The 26,204-nt window shown below is 42.7% G+C and overlaps 1 protein-coding gene across 50 annotated transcripts in view; it reads right to left on the bottom strand.

Moving 5' to 3' along the window:
- Positions 1–26,204, bottom strand: part of EPB41L3 (erythrocyte membrane protein band 4.1 like 3) — a 195,215-nt gene that overhangs the window by 120,349 nt on the left and 48,662 nt on the right. For 35 of the 50 annotated variants that reach the window (XM_065585265.1, XM_065585269.1, XM_065585278.1 and 32 more), the window contains exon 1: positions 4,052–4,693. The exons of 7 other annotated variants lie outside the window; for them this stretch is intronic. The gene's annotated coding sequence lies outside the window, so the exon portion shown is untranslated. Of the gene's footprint in view, positions 1–4,051; positions 4,694–26,204 lie in introns of those variants that run through there. 8 more of the 50 variants (XM_008172383.4, XM_008172398.4, XM_042843487.2 and 5 more) reach the window with 7 other exon arrangements.

Raw genomic sequence — 26,204 nt, 5'->3', positions numbered from 1 at the left:
AGACAGTTTTCAGGATTTTTTTTAAACCTGCTCATAACTATAAAGTCTTTAAAAAAGTTTGCTACTGCAGTAAACATCTCAGTGATTAACTACCCTTTTCTAAATCTATTTTCATTTAGCATTCTTATATTATTCTCCATAATTGTAGACTTTTGTGTGTGTTCCACAGCTTGCATATCTAGTATAAAACAATCCACCTAGAGAATTAACATACCCTATTCAGGAACCCATCACTCAATTCTCAGTGCAGCTGGGAAGTAACCACATTTTTCACAGTTATACTCATATTTATCACCAATTCATTAAATTAAAGGGAGGTCAAAGCCCTACCAGAACACACTGAAAATTCAAATATTTTTTCAGTAACGGAATGTCTTGCCAGTATAAAATGTGATAAATAGGATCCTGAAACAAAATATACCACAACATTGTCATCTACATTTAAAGAACCACATCCTTACTTAAATGAGTAGCCGCACTGATTTCAATGGACCTACTCAAGGTTAGTCACGTGTACTTGCAGAATTAGACCTATATTCTGTATTTCAAAAGGAAAAAAACTTCATGGTTGTAAAAGCAAGTACTTTTGAGTATGTTGTCAGTGTAGTAACTGATACCGCTGTATCATATATATACACTGTATCTTAGGAACCAAATGTTCTTTTGTAACATACTTGAAAAATTCTTTAATTGTTCCTCCCTGTCATATACCACCATTTACTGGTACATGAGAATTACATGAATCAAGTTTAAATACTACCCACTGAATGAATACCCCATTTCAAGTTCTATTTTACTGTTAGTTAAATCAAAATAAATACTTAAAATACACGGAAGACATTTTACATAAATATAACAAGGAATACATCATTTCCAATACACCAAAACATACAATATACCTAATAAAAATATGTTAAATGAATACATTTCCATATACCAAACTGATTGTGAATAGTCACATTATTTATAAAACAATGAAGCCCTCAAACAAAGTCCTCACACAAATACCTGTTAGAGGAAATTTTTGTTCAGCGAGGGTAAGTATTTTGCAGGTTTCCACCATAGATGAAAACCCGCATCTCGTTTTATTTGTAAATATACACACACAATCTTTAGATTCACCTCTACTTGTCCCTCCTTTGGAAAAAAAAACGCAAACAGCTGTGCTGCAGTTCCTAAGGCAAGGCTGCATCAGTCTTTCATTTAGTAGACACAAAGTTAAAACAAAGATGGTTCAGACAGTCTGATTTTCAGTGCCCCACCCTCATTTCCTTGAGCCAGAGTGATGTCATAACACAAGGCAGCGCAATGACTTCATTGCTACAGTTCTCCTTGCTTCTGGGCATGCACCCCCTCTCTTCTTCATGACAAAGACAAAGCCTTTACACCACAGCAGTAAATAAAAGGCAGACTCACATTAGATGAGCTCTTATAATGTACCTGTCAAGTTTCCAATAATACTGGCTAACCCTTTAGAAGAAAAACATCACTTGCATCATTAAACATCACTTTAATAAGGGGACGCCACTGTAAGATGAATTAGGTGAAGGGAGATTCAGTGTTGGCTGTATTAGTGTATTAAATAAAAATAAAGTATGATACATTAAAAATATTTCAATGTGTTTAAGCTAATGTTCTCTGGTACTAATCATTCACCACTGCAGTGAACAGGACTGTAGCAGAACAGAATCACAAGGAGCCTTCCTGTTCTAATGGAATCATACAGAATAAACTTGCAGTCGCTCTTCACTCTAATGTGGTGATCCCCCTCTTTCCATCCACTATATTATTTCTGATGTGCAAATGTCATCATCATGTTAGAGTGGAGATTTCCCAACCAAGGAGACTGGTACACCAACATGAAGGAAAAAAATACTGATGCAGCAAATTGTCACACAATGATTTTAACCAATTAAGTGACACAGGAAGATTAGCTTTGCTTCTTATATTGTACTTAAAGATTATCTTCCATATTTATTGAAACGAGCCACAATGCACTATATTAACTTAACCAAAGTCAAACAGTAAATTAAGAGTGAAAAAACCTACTTTATTTCTGGATTATTTAACTGTAAACGGTTCACCGCATAGGAGATAATAGTACTGTGGAAAGTGTCACCTTTGACCTGTGATTCTTCACTTCGTCTCCCTAAAAAACTTACAAGTCAAGTTAAATAAGTATTTTTGCTTGTTCCTACCTCAAAGTGATGCACAAAGTTCAGTTTAGCAAGTGTGTTACATCTTTGCCTCAAGTATAAATAAGGTTTAGGCACATATTCAGAAGTAATATTCAGAGTAATGCTAGTCTTTCATTACATTCTATTACTTCAATAAAATGACGACGCTGAGAGGAAAATAAAAAGAAACTACAAAAGACTGATTTTACTGACTTTAATTATTATGGAAGTGTAAATTTTTAAGTTAATTGTATATCTGACAAAATTAAAACAATTAAAAATACCCCTCCCGGCTATCCCTTCTTTCTCCACATACCTTGTTCTCAGCTTAATACAGAACCTATTACCAGGAGATTGACAGAGCCACTCCCTCTTCTATTTTTTAAATCCCACAAAATACCCTCAAACTCCCCATTAAAGCGAGTAAAGCCAAAATATGAATAATTCTGTAACTACACATGAAAATACTGTAACTGTATGGCAGCACTGTAAACTTTCTAGCCCACCTGGTTTATCTTTGCTGTCTAAGTTGCGATGAAGTACATGCACACATCTATCACTGCAACATCTTTCAAGTACACACTTCAACCCAAGGCTACCAGGATTCACATCTGAAAACACAAGTACTCAAATTACACGATTGCAAAACTTGTCTGACCCTTTATTTCTCTCCCACCCCTCCCCCCATCCCGCACATCTGATTAATACCATCTGTTTCCCCTGAGCTTTCCCTTTCGATCGCAAGAACCTCTCTTCCCCAACTTAAGACGCCAGCCCAGTGTGCAGCCGAGAGAAACCGGAGGGAACCTTGGAATTGGAAACGTTAAAAACAGGAGCGGAGACAGCGCTGCCACTGCAGAGGTCCAGAGCTCCAATTTACTATGTAACCACACCCACCGCATTGCAGAAGCCACGGGCTGGAGGGGGCTCGGGGGGGGGGGGGGGATGCCAGATAACAACAAGCAGTAACTCCGCCGCCACAAGAAGACGCACCAAGAAGAGCCTAACCGATTTCAAGAGGGGAAAAAAAGATGGACAGTTAACTCCCAACCCTCTTCACTCGCAAAAGCATCCCCGCCGCCACATCAGGCTTCACACGATGCACGCAACAACCCCCCTTGACGGCCCGCCAGCCAGGTAAACAATGCAGTTGGCACACCGCTGTGCTCCGCAAGGGGGTGAATGGGAACAACTCTACCGGGGGCTGCCCAGCTTGGGGGCTTTATGGAGGGGCCATTACAAGAGAGCCCAATCCACGCACCCCACTTCCCCCACAGGCGCCCTGGCGCTGCTGTCCTATATAAAAGAGAAGTTTCCTCTAGGAAAAAAAATGCCTTGTATAAACACCCCTCATCCGCCCCCTCCCCAACCACCCTCGCCCTCTCCCCTGGCACGCGTTGTCCAGTCCAGGCTTTTCCCAGCCTGTCAGCGGGAAGATCCCGGGCAATAGCAGCAAACCCAGCAGCTCGGCACCCAATCAGACACCTCCCCTCCTGCTGACACAACCGCATCAAAGCAACGGGACCATCCGAGCCAGGCCCCGGAATAGCGGCTGGCTGGCAAGCCGCACCGCAGCAGCTGGAGGGCAGGCGGGTCAATGGCTTTTTTTAATCCGAGCGGCTCTCCAGGGGTGCAGAGGGAAGGGGCAAGTGACACCCAGGGGTCTGCACGCAGATCTCGCCCTAGTTCCCCCCCGTCACCAGCCACTGATCACTTTAAAATGGCTCCTCGAAAAGAGATTTAAAAAAAAATAGTAAAAACGCCCCTGGTAGCGGAGACCCTGAGCAGATCCCCCCGCCCGCCCCCAGCAGAGAAAACTGCAACCACACTAGCAGCCAGGGGGGAAGCGAAGCGAGGTGCCGGGAAAAAGGTACCTTGGCAAACCGGCGCAGCAGCAGCAGCGAGCTGGAGCCCGGGTCTCTGCTGGGTCTAGGTCTGGTTCCAACACGTCAGAGGGACGTGCAGCAGCAGCCGCGGCCACGCGTCAGCAGCAGCAGCCCAGCCCAGCCCAGGACGAGCCCTCCACAATATCCAGCAAATCAGGAATGTGGAGACAGGCTCCTTCAAAAAGCCCCTCGCCGCGGAAAACGGGAAAAGCTGGATCCTGCCGGAATCGGCCGGCTTTGGCGCTCAGCAGCCCCACCCCGCGCTGTCTACATGGAGAAAGAGGCGCTTCGAGGCTCCGATCCCAGGGGGAACCCCTCGTCCTAATGTATCCCAGTGTAATCCGCGCAGCAGACACCTCGGATCTGTCCCTTGCACACGGCTGGATCTTGCCCAAATTTTGCCCCTTTCCGTGCAAATACCACTGCTGGGAGATCAAGTGTAGCGACTCCGATTTGCGCGCCCGCGCACAAACACAGACTTAGAGCGTAAAGCATCATTGCACGCCGAGGCCGCGACCAACCTGCAGACTCATCACCTGGATCCTCCCCCCACCCCAGCCCCCAATGTTCACTGTCTAAAGAGAGACTAGGAGAAGCTGCTCCTCACACACCTTCAGAATCGACCCTCCTACACTGCAGCTCAACAGTACCACAACAAACAGACCCTGGAGCCTGTCAACTTTTGACCATAAACCAGAAATTGTAGCAACACTAGATTATATTTTGCTTCTACTATTCTACCCAAATCGCTAAATTAACACCTGGATCTGGCTAGTTTTTGGGCTGCATTCCTCTAACTTTACCATCTAACTTCAGTACATGTGCAGTTTTTCCTAGTACACTAGAATAATATGGATCGCATTTTATCTGACAGGATCCAGATTTGGAATTTTGCAGCACTGCACTTAGAGGCATTGATTTCTGGATTTTTTGGTGGGAGTAGGAACAGCTAAATTTGTTCTGTGTTTAGACAGTGGAATGCACAGGAAGGGCCAAAAATAGCTGGATCCAAGAAGATCCTGATGCCAGATCTGAGTACTGGCAGTGCTGCTGTGCTAGAATGTAGGGGGGTCTATGTGGGGTTGGAGAGTGAGGGGTTGTGTAGTAGGAGTAGCTAGGTTTATTCTCCATTTAGGCAGTGGAAGTTGAGGGGCTGACTGGGGCCCAAAACTGGGGATCTTGCCCCGACCTGAATCATGGCAGGGGGAGAAAACTGTTTTAATTAATAGTGTCTCTGGGACTTGCAAGAGAAAGAGGGTTCTGACAGCATGCAATGGCCATCTAGGTTCTCTGATTAAACAGAGCAGCAGACACTATCCAATGTAGAATAATCAAAGAACTCCCTCCCCGCCCTATATGCAGAACTGCCATTCAGCTGATCTGGCATACAGTAACATGCATAATACAGAGAGATTCTTCAAAGGGAAAATGTGTGCCATCAACTCAGAGAAGACATGCAGTTTAAACAGCAAGAGTTATATGTTGTTCTCAACCAGGAACTCAGAAAAATCATTGTGAAATGCAGGAGAAAGTATTTGACAGCTAAAATATACACTAGAATTGATGAGATTTGAGTTTTTAAATTGTGAAAAAAGGACAGTTTGAATCAAATCTTGAATCTCTAAAGTGAGCGTGAAGACTTGAGAAGTATCAAGCACTTAAAAGATGCATAAAATATACTGGGTTAACCTTTTGCAGCTGTTATTTCTGTTCTGCAGTAACATGGTACCTTTATTTTTAAGCACAGTAAAGCCACTAGAACATCAGCACTTCAAAGTAACTAATAGAGTCCATTGATAACACCGCTGATGGATTTGCCTCAATCATGATTTACACCAACACTTCTGGATAAATAGCATCTTCTATCTGAGGGCTTGTCCACACTTACTATGGGATCTACAAGCAGCTATCGATACATCAGCAGTCGATTTAGTGGGTCTAGTGAAGACCTGCTAAATCGATTGCTCTCGCGTGGACTCCTGTATTCCACCAGATTGAAAAGAGTAGGGGGAGTTGATGGGAGAGCATCTCCCATTGACATTGCATAGTGTGGACCCCGCAGTAAGCAGATCTAAGCTACATCAATTTCAGTTACGCTACAAATTGCATAGCTTAGATTGAATTTCCCCTGTAGTGTAGACAAGGCCTGAGGAGCTCAGAGGGCTTTATGTACATTGATGTAGGCTCACAGCACTTGTGGGAGGATGATATTATGACCGCATTTTAGAAATGAGAAATCTTAGCAACAGAGAGGTTAAGTGGCCATGGACTTTGGATGTGAAACTTGAGATTCTTGGGCCTGAGTTTCAAAGCTTTTAAGCACTCACAACTCCCGTGGAAAACAAAGGATACTTCAGAGATACTGAGCATTTGAAGATCAGGCCTAAGGAGTCTCAAATCAAACCCAAAAGCTAAACACCTCCCCATCCCAAAGGATTGGGCCACTTTTGAAAAACGTTGGTCTTTGTGATTTTCCCAGGGCCCTCACAAAAAGGTCTCCACCAGAGCTGGCTGGAAAGCAGAATTTCCTTTCTTCCAAAAAAATTCAAATTTTTGCAAAATATTTCATCCTGAACAGGGCCAGCCAGTCTGCCTCCCTGCCTCGTTTTCCTCAAAAGTTTTGATGGAATAGCCACATTTCTGCAGAATGTTTAAACTCCATCAGCTCAGCATTTTCCAACAGAAAATAGTTGTGTTGAAAAGTTTTCAACCAGCTCTAGTACTCCCTTCCCACCCAGTCGTAAATCATGACTAAGGCTGTGAGTTTGTCACCGAGGTTATGGATTCTGTGACCTCCATGACTTCTGCAGCAGCCGGTGCGGCTAGCCCAGCGGCCGCCTGAGCAGTTCAGGCAGCCCCTGAGCCAGCCGCACAGGCTGCTGCTGGGGCATTCTTGGGTCGCCGTGCCCCCAGCAACAGCAGGGGTTTGGGTGTGGGAGGGGGCTCAGGGCTGGGGTGTGGGAGGGTGCTGGACAGTGCTTACCTCAGGGGGCCCCCTCCCAGAAACGGCAACATGCCCACCCTTCAGCTCCTAGCTCCACGTGCCACCTCCACCCATAGGCACCACCCCCACAGTTCCCATTGGTCATGGTTCCTGGCCAATGGGAACTGCGGAGCCGATGCAGAGGCAGCACGCGGAGCTGTCTGGCCGCACCTCCGCCTAAGGGGGAGCCATGAGGAACCAAGTAGGGAGCCTGCCAGCTCCACCAGCCCCCTCCCCGAGCACAGCGGCGCCCCCAGGCTGCTCCTCCCCCAGAGACCCTGCAGTGCCCCAGGCCACCCTCACTGCCCAAGATTTAGTCAGGGTTATATAGTACAAGTCATGGACTGGTCACGGGCCCATGAATTTTTGTTTAATACCCGTGACTTTTACTAAAAATACCTGTGACTAAAACGTAGCCTTAATCATGAATAATTCCATTGTAGTGATTGAAGTTACAGCAGTGTTCAATTATGAGAGAGAAGAATCAGACGCAAGGTCTAGGCAGCACTAGGAAGAGACCCCAGATCACTCCTTTTACCTCTGGAGACTGTCTTCAAATCTAGGTATTCAGTGTTGTTGTAGCTATGTTGTCCCAAGATATTAGATAGACACAAGGTGGGTGAAGTAATATCTTTTTCTGGACCAACTGCTGTTGATGAGAGAGAAGCTTTCAAGCTACACAAAGCTCTTCTTCAGGTCACCTGGACCTGAAGAAAAGCTCTGTGTAAGCTCAAAAACTTGCCTCTCTCATCAACAGAAGTTGGTCCAATATAAGATATTATCTCACCCACTTTGTCTTTAAAATGTAGGTGTCAGTAGTAAATGAAAATTAGTTTAATAGTTTTATATTAGCATCTGTTTGTCTCCAATAACCACTACAATTTGGTACAATTAGTCACAATTGGCAATTTCCGCTCAAAAGGAGATCCATGCTTCGAAGTGCGTTATGCAAAGAAGGTTGCACAGTTCCTGCCTTATCCTGCAAATATTTAAGCATGTGCATAACTTTATGATGTGAGTCGTCGCACTGATGGTAAAGTTATGCACATGCTTGTTTTCAGGATCAGCAACGTAGTACCCAATATACTATGTATGGCTCTCGTCAGTGCCATTCTCTCTCTCTTTCATGGAGCACTAACAATCACTATCAAAACCAAAGTATACTTTTGCAATTCTTTCCCATGATACAGTTACGTGACTATAACTTTTTTTTCTTAAATAGTAAATTTTCCCATTAAACAATTAATTAGTTGAGACATAGCGCTTAGGAAAACTGAAAGTACTATAAGAGTATTAGTAAGACAATTCAGTAAATTTCAGTAAACACCACTTTGACATTACAGGTGTAGACAGTCAGACAATTTCAGGTTCACTTTGATTTTATTCCCATATTTTCAGTTTATTAAAAGCAAGCTTCTGCTCATGACTCATGCAGCTTAGCCTTCTGCATGGCAACGAAACAAAATTCAAATAATTAAGAATGATCACTGTGCGACAATGAATGAAAGTAAGACTTCTGGAAGTTAGAAGGAGCCTTCTAGTACTTCCTTCCTTCTCTATGCAAATATAAAACCTACACATCTACATTAAGCTAATATTATAGTTATGATAAATTTTGTAAGACAGTAAAGTTCAAGGTGAGATGTGCACTCTGGATATCAAGTTCCCCCCTCAAGTTCACCTCAACACATATGGCTACAAAATGTAAGGAATTCAAAAACAACATACACCATGTTAGCCAAACAAAATTACAACAACAACCAGATCTGTTATGATGAAGATTATGCCATCAATTGTATCTTTTCTCACAATGGTCATATTGGCATATATATAACAGATATATATGCCATGAGTCATTGGAAGAACTGGTAATAGAACTTAACAGTTATTGTCTCCCAGTGCTATACAACACCAAATGGTGTAGTTCACCATTGATTGTATCAGGATGTGCTAAGAAATGGAACCCAGCCACAACCTGTGTCTATTTCAAGGCCCAGGATTACCAATAGATAACTAATATTTTATCTTAAGTCCTTATTGGGCTGCTGTTCCATTAGAGCGTATTGACTCTCTGAAAGCTGCATTAAGAGGGATAAACACCTCATTCTTTCAAGTGTTTTATAGTCTTTCAAGATTATATGAAGCTCCTGTTTTCATAGAATCATAGAATATTGGGGTTGGAAGGGACCTCGGAGGTCATCTAGTCCAACCCCTGCTCAAAGCAGGACCAATCCCCAGACAGATTTTTACCCCAGTTCCCTAAATGGCCTCCTCACAGATTGAACTCACAACCCTAGGTTTAAGAGGCCAATGCTCAAACCACTGAGCGATCCCTCATATAGCCTAAAGTTTTAATTATTCTTCTAAACAGTCAAAAATAATAGGTGGCAACCATCTTTTTAGAGAGTCATATAAAACTTTCTTTTTCTCAGCAATGGAGGCATTAAAACAGGAGTGGGCAAACTTTCTGGCCCAAGGGCCACATCTGGGTATGGAAATTGTATGGCGGGCCATGAATGCTCACAAAATTAGGGGTTGGGGTGCAGGAAAGGGTGTGGGCTCCAGCTGGGAAATGGGGAGTTCAGGGTGCTGGAGGGAGTTCTGGGCTGTGGCAGAGGGTGAGGGGTGGGGAGGGCTCCAGCTAGGGGTGTAAGCTCTGGGGTGGGGCTTGGGATAAGGGGTTGGGGATGCAGGAGGGTGCTCGGGGCTGGGACCGAGGCGTTTGGAGGGCAGGAGGGGGATCGGGTTGGGGCAGGAATGCTTATCTCAAGCAGCTCCCGGAAGCAGTGGCATGTCCCCCTCTGGCTCCTAGGTGGAAGCATGGCCAGGCGCCTCTGCATGCTGCCTGGTCCACAGGCGCCGCCCCTGCGGCTCCCATTGGCCACAGTTCCTAACCAATGGGAGCTGCGGGGGTGGTGTTTGGGGCAGGGGCAGCGTGCGGAACGCTCTGGCTGCCCCTACCTGTAGGAGCCGGAGGGAGGGACATACCGCTGTTTCCGGGAGCCGTGCGGAGCCACAGCACACGTGGACTGGGGCAAGCCCCTGACCCCACTCCCCAGCTGGAGCTCGAGGGCTGGATTAAAACATCTGAAGGGCTGGATGTGGCTCCCAGGCGATAGTTCGCCCACCCCTGCATTAGAGGATGAATTCCAAGAAGGGTTAATCTTGCATTTATTAAATTTGGTTTTGTGCTCCTTTTATTTTTGACTTATTTCCCCTCTCTTTAAGAGTATCAGAAGCACATATCTTTTCAAGGGGATTTTTCCTTTTTTGTACCCTGATCCCTGGATCTTGACCGAAGAGGCCTTATGCCCTCTAGGGAATAAAGCTGTGTGTATTATTAACTGAACAGACCACTTTCTAGGATGCCATATGTACATACCTATGACATACAGTAGATAAATATGTCAGTTTTGGTGATTCAATAGGTCAAATTTACCCCTTGCATAAATTTATTGATTTCAGTGGAGTTATACAAGGGACACATGAAATTGTCTGAAATTGTCTGAAATTGGTCTTGCATTCCCATCCAGAGCCAAAACCATCCTTTTAAGATTACTGAGGGAACAACCATAAGTCTGTCCCCAGAGCTATTGCAATTAAAGAGCTGAGTAAGGATTCACTTACTGTAATTAATTCAGCATTGCCCTTTGTCATTTTCATACCTGTAGCAACTTGCTGCCTGAGAGAATTTAAAAGATTATTGAGACATATAGCTATTATGTACTGGTTCACTTCTTTAGTCTCTTTAAGAACCAAGGAATTCAGGAGGGCATAAGACCCTATGTATTCCCTGGGACTCTATTACCCCAGAGAGGGGCAGGACTAAATTGGTGATCTGGCTGGAGGCCCCGTTGTGACCCACCAAAAGGCAGACCATCACAGAGGTAGTAATTACCACTTAGACATTGGAGGCAGGGCAAGTGGAAAGCAAGAGACCTAACCACTAGGCAAGGCTACCAGTGAGCCCAACCAGTAACACTCCCATGGACTTCACTTGGCCCTAAATCAACACAGTGTGAGCAGTCATATACCCAGTCTGTTTAAATCCTGTAAAAACTTAAGTGGTAGTATAGACCAGTCCTAAGTCAATGTAACTTACGTCGCTCAGCGGTGTGAAAGAGACACCCTCCCCGCGAGCAACGTAAGTTACATCAACTTAAATGCTATCCACACCAGTGCTATGTCGGCAGGAGACGGTCTCCCCGCCAACCTAGCTTCCACCTCTCACGGAGGTGGAGCAATTATGCCGACGGGAGAGTGCTCTCCCGTCAGCCTAGTGCATCTTCACCAGCTGCACCAATGTAGTGCTTTAGTGTAGACTTGCCCTTAGACACCTAATTTTATTCATATTAGCGGTCCCCTGGACATAAGTGGGACTGCTCAAATCAACAACATTCCTTGCATTCCTAAGTATTTGAATGATCAGGTTCACAGGATCTAATCCAGCTCCTATTGAAGTCAACTGAAAGACTCCCATTGGCTATAATAGGAGTTCCACTCGACCCTTGTTTATGTTTGTAGCATCTTAGTTCCTCTCAAGAAGCATTGTCTTTCACATTCATACTATTCCTTCAATTCAATTTGTAGTTTGTTTCACTTTCAAATTCACATTAACTGACTGGAAGGAATGCAAGTGGTATGCAAGGAACAAACATAAAAATGAGTCCAGTGGAATGCAGCAAAACACTTGCATCATTCTTCTCAGCTTAGATAATTTACTTTCCCCCCCACAATTTATCCTCATGTTTGGTGAGGAAGGAGAAATAAAGAGACATTGACCAGGTTCAAGTAACTCTCTAGATCTCATTTCAGAAAAATACAGGTCAGTGTCCTAGAATTGTGAGATACAGAAAAGCAACACACCCAAAGAACAGTCTTCTCATCAAGAAGAATGTTAGGAATCTCTGGGGCAGGGATCGTGATTTCAGTCTGTTTGTACAGTGGATAGAACAATGAGGACCTGGTCTATGACTGAAGCACCTAAGTGCTACGGCAATAGAAATAAATAATAAAAACTAGGGCTGTCGATTAATCACAGTTAACTCAGGCGATTAAAAAAATTAATCGTGATTAAAAAAATTATTTGCAATTAATTGCACTTTTAATCCCATTGTTAAATAGAATACCAATTGAAATTTATTAAATGTTTTGATGTTTTTCTACATTTTCAATTATATTGATTTCAATTATAACACAATCCAAAGTGTACAGTGCTCATTTATATTATTACAAATATTTGCACTGTAAAAATCATATACAAAAGAAATTGAAAAACTATTTACCTCACACAAGCACTGTAGTGCAATCTGTATCGTGAAAGTGCAATTTATAAATGTAGATTTTTTTGTTACAGATCTGCACTCAAATAAAACTTTAGAGCCTATAAGTCCACTCAGTCCTACTTCTTGTTCAGCCAATCACTAAGACAAACAAGTTTGTTTACATTTACAGGCGATAATACTGCCCACTTCTTACTTACAATGTCAATATAAAGTGAGCAGTGTACGGGTTGTATTGTGTGTCGTAATTGAAATCAAAATATTTGAAAATGTAGAAAACATCCAAAAATATTTAAATACATGGTATTCTATTATCGCACGATTAATCACAATTTTTTTAATCGTGATTAATTTTTTAATCGCTTGACAGCCCTAAATAAAAACAGATTCAATACATCAGTCAGGTTCCTTTGTAACTGAAATACAGCTAGAGCTTAACCCTATTCACAGTCATGATATTTAAGGGGTTTTGTCATTACTCCAAGAGAACAAAGAGTATTTTAAGCTTCTCCCTCCTCCCCCAAAGCTTAAACTGCAATCCAATAACTCATGTTCTCATTAGTTACAGGTATTTTAATAATTGTGTGTGTCCTATGTATCTATAAAGACCTGAATCCCAACACAACCTCTCAAAACTTTAAAAACAAAACAAAAACCTATTTATACTTTGCTAATAAATGACAGTGATGAACAGCTTCCTATAATGCAAACGTTTTAATTTATAATAGTTCCCCAACTACTAGGCTAGATAAATTCAGTACCATGGTTTGTTTACTTATCAAATGCCAGGTATAGGTCAGTCTGTACGTAAACATTTGGCTGACTGATTTTGGAAAGTAACAGATATAATACCATGTTGCCAAACAGCTGAAAACGCTAAGGATCCAAATGGCATCTCTGTCTCTTACATTTATTCTACCTTCCCTTGCCCTCTACATGCCCTACCAGGGGCTGCTCATCAGGCCAGCAAGGCACAGCCGAACCAAGAATTCCCCAAAGCTACAAAATAAAGAATATGTAAAATGTATTTCATTGATAAATATGAACAGATTTAAGGACAAACTATGCTTTGATTTGAATGTCACAACTCTCTCTCTCCAATAGCAAAATGCAATGTCAGAAAGTTTGAAGAAGGTAGTGCTGTGTGAGGCTCTGATCTTGGTACAGCTAATCGTGCCTTAAGAAGCTGCCATGTTACCGTGGCAATTTACCAACCCAGGAGTCTCTATCAGGGAATTGCTGTGGTAACCACTGCTTGGTGAGGCCACAACAAGATTGTAACAGTTAAGCCCAGGCTGCAAGAGGTTTACAGAGGGTAAGGTTGGGGCTGCACCTTCCCAGCCCCTTCCTTGAACTCCCTCATGCTTTGCACCTGATGCCAGCCTCGGTTGCAATGGCAGCTGCAGCTCCTGGGCCCACCTGCTGCTGCTTCACTATAAACAAGGTACACTTTTAAATTATACAGCAGGCGGGGGTGGAAATGGCTATTTAGTGATTTGTGCCTCATCTGTCAAAAAAGTCACAAGCTGCCTAATGCTAGGAAGCATTAGGCAAACTTGAACTGCAGAAGACCTTTCAAGAATATGCTCTTCTAACATTTGCAACAGGTGTCCTAAATCTCAAATACTGTCTGCACTTTATGTCCGTTTTTAACAGGGAAATAAAATTAACAAGATTCCAATGACTATAAAGAAAATAACTTTCCATGCTTGAAGCTCCTTAGGTTGAAATCAGAATCTAAACCCCACTAATTTGCAATGTGCATTCTATCTTTCTAGCTATACCGCTGGAAATTCAAATGGACAGTAACACTTATTGCCTTTCCACCCCGTCGCACAATATTGCGGACACAGGCCTTGATCCAGCAAGATGCTTAAGCACATGTGTAACTTAGTAAACGGGATTACATACGCTTAAAGTTTAAACATATGTTTAAGTGCCTTGCTAGATTGGCATCACATACATATAATTAAAAAGCATTAATTTCTGAAAAAAGCTTATAAACAAAAGATATTCATACTGTATGTGGACAGAGTATTGAGTTTGAGGAAAACAGATGCAAACAGATTTTCCTCTTATTTGAGCTTTTTTTTTTTTTTTTTGCACAGGTATGATTCCACTGACTTCCATGGAGTTACTCCTAATTACAGCAGTGCCAGAAGTCCATTATTTTCAAAACTTTAACATATTCTTAAAATCAGAGTTAGATCCTGTGTATATTGCAAAATGGAATCTTGCTTTTAACAGTGTTTTGCATTACAACCAGTGCTGTAACCAAATTCCCCCAAATGGTTTCATCAGTAGGACAGACAAGACTATTGTCTCCTCAGACTGAGCATTTATCAAGTGATTGCACTTATCAGATTCTCTTGCTGTCAGGCAGCTTGACCCATGAAGTTACTTGGAGGAAACAAGCAATTGCTGCAATCTCTTGTAGCAAAGTGTCAACCAAATGTCAGTGTATCTAACAAAAGAAATTAGAATTCACAACAGTTTAATTAACTCTTAAAATGCCAAATACAGAAAAGAAAAACTGGGGTAAACACTGTGAAAGATGCTTTTTATTTCAAACTTTTTATATCCTACTAAGAGAACATATGAACTGCAGAAATCATCTGATGTGATGGCCACAAAAGTATTTTCCTCACAAGGAAAGTATGGTATGGTATGGTATTGTATTGTATTACAAAGTCAAATTTATTTTTTGTGATAGTCTGACTTTCAGCATTGAAATCTATCAGAATTTCCATCCCCTGAATTCATTTGGTCTATATTTACTAGAAAATACACTCCTTCACTTCACCTGGCTGGCAACAAAATACCATTTCATCTTTGGTTCCAAATGCACTTTTATTTTCTCTTTGTATCTTTCCGGGCAGAAGATAATCTATAGTTTTAAGAATTATGATAAGTTACAAAAATGAAGCAGGGACACAGATGAGCGAAAGACATGAGCTAGGATTAAGAAAATAGCTTTCAGAGTAAGACCCTCCTATGCTCCCCTATGTCCTGCATGGCAAAGGGGTAGAAGGATCCATAGATGACCCATATCGAGGGGAAAGGCTACTATCAGAGTTGTTCCATCAGACGCTGCCAAGCTCTTGCTTCCCCATTCACAAAAAACCTGCCTGGAAAAAGGGGTCATAGGAAGGAAGTGGCTGTGAAACAGCTGCCTCAAGTGGCATATTTCCCCTACCACATAGGCAGAAGCCAACAGAGAAATAACAAAAGCCAATGTGATTATCTGATTACATTTTAAGTAGCCTTAGCTATGGAGCATCTCCATTGGAGAGATCACCGAGGGCAGTAGGAGACCTGGGGGCTAACAGCGGTGATTTAACAATACAGGTACAACTGAATAACTATTGCACAAATCTCAGCTTAAGAAAGTTATTCTTCATGTGGTTTTTTTTGTGGTGAAAGGGGGGGGGGAATATCTGTTCCTCAGAAAAATACCGTTAATAAAATGATTTTTATATCTTCTTGGATCTTAGTCAATAATTGCAGAATGAAAACTTTTTTCTTAACACTATGTTGTATATGTTTAAATATTTAGTGTAAGATATTTGCACCCATTATTCAATTTTTATGATGTATAAAGATGGTGTCAAGGAGTTTCCCCCTCTGTTTTGCATTAGGAAAACTAGTGTGACGGGTTGGATCACAGAAACCCCCTTGGGAACTGCCAACTGATGTGCCAAGACTACTTCTGCCCCTGCTTTCCCTGCCAGCTTGGGACTCCAGCACCCTGTCTTGTCGAGCCAGACACGCCAGTGTGCTCCAACAGACATCCAGGGTCTGAACCACATGCCCTCAAAGCTGCAGACTTAACTGAAAGCAACTTAAGTGTTCCTGTCTTAAACACTGAGATGCCCAACTCCCAATGGGGTCCAAACCCCAAATAAATAAGTTTCTCATAAAACCAGTTTCTCACAGGTAAACTCATAAATTGTTCGCTCTCTATAATGCTGAGATACGCACAGCTGTTTGCCCCCTCTCCTCCCAGGTATTAATACCTACTCGGGGTTAATTAATAAGTAAAAAGTGATTTTATTTAATACAGAAAGTAGGATTTAAGTGGTTCCAAGTAGTAACAGACAGAACAAAGTGAATTACCAAGCAAAATAAAATAAAACACGCAAGTCTAAGCCTAGTACAATAATAAAACTGAATACAGATAAAAATCTCACCCTCAGAGATGTTTCAATAAGTTTATTTCACAGACTGGATGCCTTCCTAGTCTGGGCACAATCCTTTCCCCGATACAGCCCTTGTTCCAGCTCAGGTGGTAGCTAGAGGATTTCTCATGATGGCCGCCCCCTTTTTTCTTGTCCACCCACTTATATATCTTTTGCATAAGGCGGGAATCCTTTGTTCCTCTGGGTTCCCACCCTTTCCCAATGGAAAAAACAGTGGTGAGCTGGAGCCGGTTCCCACCGGTTCACAGGAACCGGTTGTTAAATTTAAAAGCCATTTTAGAACGGGTTGTCCTGGTTCTAAAAGGGCTTTTAAATTTAACAAAAGCTCCAGCAGCTCCCTGCCCTGCCCCTGGCCCCAACTCACCTAGCTCCGGCTCCGCCTCCTCCCCGGAAGGCTCCCCCTCCAGGCTTCCCACGAATCAGCTGTTCGAGCGGGAAACCTGGGAGAGCTGAGAAGGAAGCAGCAGCTTCTTGCAGGTGAGGAGGGCTCCAGGCGCCGTGCCACTCTGGCCCGGCCCCGTGCCACTCTGGCCCGGCCCCCGCCTTCAGACCAGCCCCCAACTCCGGGCCGGCCAGCGGCTCTGGGCCCCGGCTCCAGCCCCCAGCCTCGACTCTGGGCCGGCCCGCGGCTCCGGCCCGGCCCCCGATTTCGGGCCGGCCAGCAGCTCCGGCCCGGCCCCCGATTTCGGGCCGGCCAGCAGCTCCGGCCCGGCCCCCGATTTCGGGCCGGCCAGCAGCTCCGGCCCGGCCCCCGATTTCGGGCCGGCCAGCAGCTCCGGCCCGGCCCCCGATTTCGGGCCGGCCAGCAGCTCCGGCCCGGCCCCTGACTCCAGGCCAGTGCCCACGGCCCCCAGCTCCCGGCCCCCACCTCCAGGCAGTGCGGTAAGGGGGGCAGAGAGGGGGTGTTGGATAGAGGGCGCGGGGGTGGATTAGGGTTGGGACTCGGGGTGGTCAGAGGGCAGGGAACAGGGGAATCAAATAGGGGCAAGGGTCCTGGGGGGGGCAGTCAGGAAGGAGCAGGGGTGTTGGATGGAGCAGTGGGGGGCAGTCAGGGGCAGGGGTTCCAGGGGCAGTCGGGACAGAGAGAAGGGGTGGTTGGATGGGGCAGGGGTCCTGGGGGGCCACCAAGAATGAGAGGAGGGGTTGGATGGGACGGCAGGGGGCAGTTAGGGGACAGGGAAGGGGGGTTGATGGGGCAGGAGCCCCAGGGGTGGGGTATCAAGGAACATGGGGGGTTGGATGGGGCAGGGGGGGCACGACCCCCTCGTGGGGTGAGGAGGAGGGAACCTGTTGTTCATATTTTGGCAGCTCATCACTGGGAAAAACACAAAGTTAAAGATGGATTCCACTTCAGGTGACATGATCACATGTCACTGTAAGACCCCAAGCCTTCATTCCTCCCAGCCTGACTCACAGAGATGCCTACCTGCAAACAGAGCCATCCACAATCAATTGTCCTAGTAGATGGGAGCTATCAAAATTCCAAACCACCATTAATGGCCCACACTTTGCATAATTACAGTAGGCCCTCAGAGTTATATTTCATATTTCTAGTTTCAGATACAAGAGTGATACATTTACAGGGCTGCCCGGGGGGGGGGAGGGGCGCAAGTGGGGCAATTTGCCCCAGAGGGGCCCCCTGAGAGTTTTCAGGGGCCCCCACAAGAGTTTTCTTCCGCCCCGGGTCTTCGGTGGCAATTTGGCAGCGAGGGCTTCTTCCGCGGCAATTCGGCGGCGGGTCCTTCACTTGCTCTGGGACCCGCCACCGAAGTGCCCTGAAGACCCGGAGCAGAAGGACCCCCTCCGCCAAAGACCCCAGGCCCCCTGAATCCTCTGGGCGGCCCTGTACATTTATACAAATAGGATGACCACACTCAGTAGATAAGCTCTGTAATGATGCCTTACAAGAAACCTTTTGCATGAAGCATATTTTAGTTACATTATATTCACACTCATCAGCATACTTTCATAAAATCATATAGAGTGCAACATCACAACCAGTACCATTCTTCTCTTTTTCCTGGAAGATCCTGGTAAACTTTGAAGGACCTGGAATGTGACAGTAGTGATGCATGATGAAACCTGAACTGTAGCTCCAACTGAATGGAGAGGGGATGTGGAGTCTTATGCTAGCAAGAGCTCCAGATCAGGTTTCCACATCCAGCTGTGAGGTCACATTCCAGGTCCTCCTTCAAAGATTGCTAAAGTCATCCAGAAGGAAAAGGCAAGCTGGAAGGCAATCCTTATATATCCTAAAGCAAATCTCAAAAATTGATCTTTCAGTTCATCAGTAAAAAATTGTCTTACTAGTATGTAAGAATAGCAATGGTGCAGTCTGGAAAATAAATTTTAAAACTAAAACAAAAATATGCCATTTGAGTGGGATAAAATATTCTCTCCAGTTTTTGCAATCTCAGTGAAAGGTTTAACGTTCTTATACAACTACCTAATATTCATCTTAAATGTCCTCAAAATGTTTTCAATCTTAAACACATAAGAGCACAAGATTTTCTAAGTGCACAGATTAAAACTAATAGCTTCCTTTGGTGCTGGACTCCCTCTGTTGTTCTTCTAACAATTTTTAGGATCTTGAAATCTGTGTGATTCGAGCTCTCTTTTAAAGCCCATATCATCCACAAGATTATTTTATTCAGTTACCTCCTCAAATCCATTTAAAGCTAAAATTTGTGTTCCCTGTAGTGATTTACCAAAATTTTAAATTTATATCTCAGTTTCCTTTAGACTAGACCCATAGAATTCTTACTTTGCAGTTTTATGGCATGTCTAGAGCTAGTGCAGAATTTATCAGACAGCATACTTGCTGGGTTAGAGAGTGTTCATCATACAATTCCCATATTCAAAAGAACTTCATAGACTCTCCCAGAACACAGCAGTTAGCAGAAAAATACTACTATCACACAACTGTGCAGTATGTTATCTTATCTTCTAATCTCTTAGGATCTAAACCCCTTAAGTCCCAGTGGTTTGGCCCATGCTTATCAGGGCACTCCATTCACTTTTTAAGACTTTGCTTATACGGTGGATATGATTCCTATCCTTTGGGTCTCGTGTATTTATCTTATGGAGCCTATTTATCAGACACCCATTCAATGCACTTCCTTTATGAATCCTTCTCCATCTTCCTTCTCAGCCTAGTTATTTGATTTAGCTTTTTACATTTCTGGATTATATGACTGTTGTAAAGCACTTTGAGAGGCTTCTGTAAGGGCGCAGTAGAAATGGAAAGGAGTGAGTGGTTGATTAAACTGAGAGGTAGAAGAAGATCAGTAAACTTGATTAATGACAGCTTTGTGCTGCAGAATATAAAAATCTCAATTTGAAATGCCTTGATAGTCCAAAATCCAGACCACAAGAGCCTGCATGTGTGAAATAGTTGATAGTAAAGCTGCACTTCTAGAGGACTCACTGACTGACTGATCCAGAGAACGGCAATTACTAGCTCTTGGAGGGAATTCTTCAGCTGTCCTACTGCGTGGAAACAGTACAACAAGAAGAACTGCCAGCAAAAGAAAAACTAACTCAGGATGGAAAGGAGGAGTTGGGGGATGAATCATGTTCGGTGGTACAGTTTGTTAATCTAGAATCAACAACTGTATTTTTTTTAAATTTAAGTTAATGTAATAAGCCTGCATTTTATAAATCTTGACTTCCCAGTAGGGCAAAATAATTGCATATATACGCAGCCATGTTAAGCTAACTTATTGGACCTGCACATATCCAAGCTCTTTGGGGCAGGAACTGTCACTTATACATGCTCGTAAACTGTCAAGCACAATGGGGCCCTGACCTGGTTGGACTTTAGGCACTACCACAAAATAAGTGGTAAATAATACTTTAAGTTTGAAAAATTCTATTTTGTTCTCTGATTTTCATAGTTTGCACTGAGAACTTGTCCATTTATTTGAATACAATGCATGACTCTCTCTCCCCTCACCCCCCATTTGATTTTTGGGGGAGCTTATCTTGGAAAGACTTTCACTGACTACAGTAGAAACTGTATCAGGCTAATAATGACTAGAAAATGTAAATACAGTAACTCCTCACTTAACTTTGTAGTTATGTTCCTGAAAAATGTGACTTTAAGCGAAATGATGTTAAGCAAATCCAATTTCCCCATAAGAATTAATGAAAATTGGGGGGGGGGGAGATTAGGTTCCAGGGAAAAAAATTTTTGCTAGACAAAAGGCATTATATACATTTTAAACAATTTTAAAGAAACAATTTAATACTACAATCATCATTGCTGAGTATGAAGCAATGGGAGGTGCCCCTGCCTTACCCCAAACAGGCACAACAGACAATGAGGCAGGCAAGGAGGCTGAAGGTGCTGTAGGCTAGGAGAAGCTTATTGCACAGCAGCAGCAGTGTCAGCTTCCCCTACTGTGCAAGCACCAGGGGCGGGGGGCTCAACCCTTGGCCCACCCATGCCACCCCTTCCCCCAAGGCCCCACCCTTAACCTCTTCTCCCCCCTGCTCCACCTCCTCCCCCTTTACTCCTCATGCCACGTCCTTGCTCCTCCCCCTCCCTCCCCTGCCTCCTGAACACCACAAACCAGCTGATTGCTGTGGGCAAGAGGTGGGGGGAGCAGGGGGAAAGTGTGGATCTGTGGGGTCCACTGGTGGACGGGAAGTGCTGGGGGAGGGGGCGCGCGTAAGGGAGCTGATAGGAGGGCTGCCAGCTGTGGACAAAGCAGGCAGCGAAACAATGTTATAGCGGAGCATTACACAACTTTAAACTAGCATGTTCTGTAATGGAGCAGGGACATAAGATCGAAACAACGTTAAGCGAGAGGACGTTAAGTGGAGAGTTACTGTATATGGCTAATTAATTCACTTGCTGTGAATTAATTTAAAGCCCATTTAAAGCCCAATTTTCGGGGTACCTGTTTCAACAGCAATCTGAATGGTTTCCATGAAGCTCTAGTATCTGTTTCAGTACTACAAAATATTATCATCCTTAAATTCTGTTTCCACATCCCCTTGAGATGAACAGACCTTTTTGCAATCCCTTTTATCTTTAACTGTTACTTAATAATCCCATGTTACAGCTTCTGAGAACTAGAACCAACAGGTATAAACAAGAAACAAATATGAGTTTATATAAAATTGTTTATCACCCTTTCACTTCAACTTAAAATGGTCTTGCTAATTTAGTATTGAGAGAGAGAGAGAGAGAGCGCGCGCATAAAAATGAAGGACTGCTGGCTACAGCCGAGCGTGGTGGAAAGAAGCAGCTATGCAAGCACGCAGTTGTCCTCCAAACAACTTTTCCAATGCATATTCCACTCTGAGGCAGGAATTGATAATTACTAAAAGATGGGCTAGTGGACAGAACGGAAGTAGAGGATAAAAGCATTAAAATAAGTGCAGTTTATTCCATGGTATGTTGTGTATTTTTACATACACAAATGTCCAGTTGTTAAAATGCTGGGCAGAATTAGATTTTTTATAATTTCAATAGATATGAGTATTTTAAGCATTTTTTATTTATTTAACTTTTCCCAGGTGCTGGAAATTATGGGCTTGGGGGAGAAGAGAAGAGGAGTCAGACAATTTAATGAAAGACATTGAGATGAAGTTAAAGCTTTAAATGTTAACACACAAACTGTCAACATCACATACCAAAATATACAAAGTAAATATCCTTAAAGTTTAGTAAGTACTCAGGAAGTAATTTTTCTCTCTTTGCTCCTCTGTAGAATTCAATAAAATTGATGGAAATATTTTTCCAATTTAGGGTGTACAGTGAAACTGGCCATTTACCAATAAAAATCCTTCCAAGCATTGGAACATTGAGAGCTGAAGTAAGTTACATACAATGCAAGTAAGCATCTTGTTTTGCTTATTTAAAACTATCGTATCAAATATTTAATATATCTTGATCGCTAGAACTAATCAAGATATTTTTATCTTGAAACACAGAATTCTTCACAAGAAAAAAAAACGAAACCCACATTTCTGAACAGCAGAGTTTTAATTTTTTTTTTTTTTTTTTTTTTTTTTTTTTTTTAAGATCTTGTTTCTCTATTTCTTGCTCAAGAAGAGCCTAATCAAAGTCTAATGAAATTAATCGGAATTCTGGATAATCTAACTTGTGTCAGCAATCAAAGTGAAGTCTAATATTTGACACCCAATAACTTTATATGAGCAAACAAGACCCTTCCTCCCACAATGGAACAGGTCAAATCTTGAAAACTCAGTGGGTGAAATCCTGGCCTCATTTAAGTTAACAGGAGTTTCATCAGAGACGCCAATAGGTCCAGGATTTCACCGGATAGAAATCAGGTCAGTATTTAACCCAGCAAGTCTACACGTAGCAGGAATATGAACACCACACACAAATTCCAAAAATGGAAGCATTTTAACAACTGGACATTTGTGTATGTAAAAATACACAACATACCATGGAATAAACTGCACTTATTTTAATGCTTTTATCCTCTACTTCTGTTCTGTCCACTAGCCCATCTTTTAGCCATACTAACATTGGTTGCTGAACAGTTTTTAAACAACCACCATCTTTATTTTTTCAAATAAATGAAAAGAGCACACGAATAGAAATGACCATGTTGTGAAGTAATGATTATGAATATTAAAATAAATTTGGAATGAACTTCATGACATACCATTATGTTATATGTAATATGCAATTTTAAAATTAAATCGTAAAGCTGTTTAGTATGTGAAAACCACACACACACAGTTACTGCATGCAAAACAGTAAAATTATGTGCTTAATACATGCAGGTACTGCATGTGCATAGCGGTACACGTACAAGTAAAGGCCAGTTAGGTTGCTAACATGCTATTTGCATGTGTAAATCCCCAGGGTAGGTGCACAGTTGCAGGGATTTCATATGCAAATTATATGCACATGAAATTGTGCACCTATCTGTACAATTCTCAAAATTGGGCCCATTATATTCCCTTCCCTTCCCCCGCTCCAAACACTACATAAAGTTCAGCTGCTTTTAACACCAGAAATTTAGTAAAATAGTCTTCCTTGCTATTACATTGGTACTGTGTCTACTCAGTAAAGCTCTCAACTCCCTAGTAAACAGAACAAGTAAATCCAATTAAAATAGCTCTCGGACACAAAGGAGATGAGTAAATCAGGAAAATGTAATGTGCATTTAAATGAATCTTATGTGAATAGAACAGACCATAACACAACCACAGTATCTTTCCTCTTTCTTTTATGCCTGTATTATCTCTGTCAACATGAAAAGCTTTACAACAAGCTGATCCATTTCACATCTACATGCTATCTTGAAATACTCTAAGTAGGAGTATGTCTTATTTTCCGCCCTCAGTAAGGGCCTGACTGTGGCGGGCCCTTACTCGGGTGCACAGGGGGTAGTGAAAAGAGTGAAAACTGCATCCTTTCTTCCTCTGCCCCCACCCAGGATGCAACCTGCACAAGGGCTTGGCATAACTGCAGTCTGTGAGCCCAGGAAGGTGTTCCCTTCCCACTTCCCCACAGATGCACAACACTTGTAAGGAGGCCGGGCCATGGTCCCCGCTAATCCCTCCACACTGACCCAGACAGCAGGATTGGTGCAACCTGGGGAGTGAAGTGCATACAGGGGAGTTCTCAGGAGGAATTCAGCCTATGGCTGTGTGGCTCCAAACACCCACCTCCAACAGGAGGGTCTGCCTAAATGGGACACATGTTATAACTGTACAAACAAGGAGCAACAGTTTCTCATTCCTGCATCTTGTTACCACTTTTGAGCACTATATTTGTTACAACTGAGAACTAACCAGATAAAATTAACAGCATGCATTGCAATCAAGTCCACGTTAGGCTAATCAGGCCACAGTTACCATATGGGAGAGGGGCGGGAACACACAGATCCATGTTATATTGTAATGTATGTTTTTGTGCATTTTAGAACATACACCTTACTTTCATGCTTTTCTTATACCACACAATTTTCAACATGCTTCATAGTTAACAGAACATCTGTGAAGCTAAAACCAATCTTATGTCTGCACTGGAGTGAATACCATAATCCAGACCATTAATAAATTATTATTCCTGTAACACTTGCACAGGTGAACATGTCATGAATACACTTCTCCAGGTAACACATTTTATTACATTTCAGCTTGAAAGTATTTGCTTTTCAGTGCTAAATGGAAACAAGTGTCCAGTGAATTATCACTGACACCACCACATCTTTATTTTGCCTTTAGAATAAAAAAAATAATGAAAAGGGTGTAAAGTTGTCCTCTAGGGCAAGAATTTTGATTTTTTAGAATGCCTAGAAGCCATCATTATAGTCTATTCATTTCATTGTACAGTCAGGGGACTACTGTATTCATCATGTAGAAAGACATCACCACAGTCACCAAGTAAAATCTTTTCCTCTCTAGCCCCTAGTATCTCTCTCTCTCACACACACACTCTTACTTTTGAAAAGATAGTGGATAAATGCTTCTCTCTGTCAAGTTTTATTGGATCAATTTTTTTATATACGTTTTAATTAGTTATCTCAACTATTCTATAACTGGAACTATTTGTTAAAATGCAGTGATTTCCAGGTTTCAATGTAGAAATACATAAGTATTGTTATTCATTTTTTTGTGATGGCACCTAGGGACTCCAGACAACAAGTAAGATTAACAATATTTAAAAAGAAAAGTTATGTTGAAGCTTACATGTAACTTTAAAATTGGTGTATGTAGAACAAATGCATCTTGGCATGAGTTCAATAAGCCATGGTCAGACATAGCAGAAAGGGAAGAAGATAGCAGCACTCTAAAAATAAAAAAGTCACAGTTCCATGAACAGGAACCAATGTGTGAATAAAGCCACTTTACATGTGGAGGAAATATATATTTAGTACCGACAAGATAGAAGAGGTTTGTGCACACCCCGTGTTAATAGAGCTGACTTATTTGTCTTATAAAAAAGATCAACTTTTATTTAAAAACAAGATTCTAGCCCTTAAGTGTAAAGTGATTGCTAGAGTTGAGAGGAATAAGCAGTTTGGTCCTGCTTGTGTAACAGGGACTGGGGGAGAAGGAGCAGAAAAAGATCCTCCCCGCCCCCCACCCACACCCCACTTTATACAAAATTACACACAAAACCTATAGGCATTCTTAATTCTGGCTTCCTAACTTTGGAGTGCTTGACTTCACAGCCTTACCATTTAATGTAATTTTTTGTGAGTTGACAGCAGATGAATGGTGAGACTCAAGAATCTTGGGTTCCATTCCAGACACTGGAGGTGAGAGTGCTCTAGTGGGCACAGATCTTCTGCCCATTTGCCCCAAGTCTGACCCCTTCTACTCCATCCCCTTCATCTTGTCCCTATCCCTATTCCTGTCCAGGCTCTTCCCCACCTTTGGCTCTTTGTCCCAGTCTCCACTCCTCAGACTTGTCATCTCAGTCCCAATCTCCTTGCCCAGCCAGTCCTAGTAGCCCCATCCAGGCTCGCAGTCCAAGTCCCAATCTCCACTCAGCTCCTCCTACACATTTTCTGTATCTCCCTGTGACATTAACACTCCATATTCTTTATGGAAATATGCTTATAATAAGGATATGACATAACAGATGTACTTTATGCAAGATGGCTCATTTAAGTTATCATTGGAAAGGTTATGATTTACTGAATGTGATTATCCAATTTGTATACATGTATTATTTC

This window comes from Chrysemys picta, chromosome 2, assembly GCF_011386835.1.
Source record: "Chrysemys picta bellii isolate R12L10 chromosome 2, ASM1138683v2, whole genome shotgun sequence".
Classification (NCBI taxonomy): Eukaryota; Metazoa; Chordata; order Testudines; family Emydidae; genus Chrysemys; species Chrysemys picta.
The sequence above is the reverse complement of the archived record's forward strand: the minus strand, read 5'-3'. Positions and strand labels throughout refer to the sequence as shown.